This window comes from Octodon degus, unplaced genomic scaffold (genome assembly GCF_000260255.1).
Source record: "Octodon degus isolate 3935 unplaced genomic scaffold, OctDeg1.0 scaffold00412, whole genome shotgun sequence".
Taxonomy (NCBI): Eukaryota; Metazoa; Chordata; class Mammalia; order Rodentia; family Octodontidae; genus Octodon; species Octodon degus.
The window spans coordinates 585,942-586,770 of record NW_004524988.1 but is presented as its reverse complement, the minus strand read 5'-3'; the positions used below and the strand labels follow the sequence as shown (position 1 = coordinate 586,770).

Below are 829 nucleotides of genomic sequence, written 5' to 3'. Positions count from 1 at the left end.
AAAGGGGAGCACAGAATTTTGAAACTACCTTACCCCTCAAAAATAGAATAAAATAAAATAAAGAACACCCATACCCCTGCAGCTAACCCTGACAACTACTTTCATTCACAGTGCTTTATACTTAAACCATGATGGGGGAAAAGAATAAAAGCAGACAGTCATCGCTTTTAAATGTTTCACAACAATCCAGATGAAATGTCAACCTCTGCTCATGCTTTACAACAGTGATGCAGGACAAGACATAGATTTGCTAATGTGCATTTAATCACCAAAGGACTGAAAATGTTTGGGCTTTTATTATGTAATGTTCCAAGACTGTGTCCATAAATGCAAACAAAAAAGGAAGGTGTCTTGGCAGAACTGAATTGACACAAACTTGATGATCAGATTGACTTAAATATTATTCATAGCATATAGCTTAGCAATGCTGTAGCTGCTTCTATGGCTTGGGCTTCATTGGTCTTCCACTGTTCTGCTACGTCATTTGCCAATGGGACATCTGGATTAGGAGCACTTAAGAAAGCCTGGATCCATAGAAGATCTGCGGTGCTGACGACCATTTATCTTTCAAAATATCTAAACATATTCTTCCCAACTTGTCTACATTAGGATGATAAATTTTGGTCATGAAACATACTTTAGGTGCTGCCATTGGGTATTCTTCTGGCAGAAATAGTTCGAGTTCAAAAGTCCCTCCTTCAAAGTGGGAACCCTGGGGGCCAGCAGTGACCACGTGAAAATAATGGTAATTGCTCTTGTCTGATTTGGCTTTAATCCCAGGAACCGGCTCTGCCAGCAAACGCTGGGTTTCCTTGATGATCCTGCGGGG

At 40.4% G+C, this 829-nt stretch overlaps 1 pseudogene; it reads right to left on the bottom strand.

The window, feature by feature from the left end:
• Positions 1-393: 393 nt before the first annotated feature.
• On the bottom strand, positions 394-829 carry LOC101589802 (annotated as a pseudogene).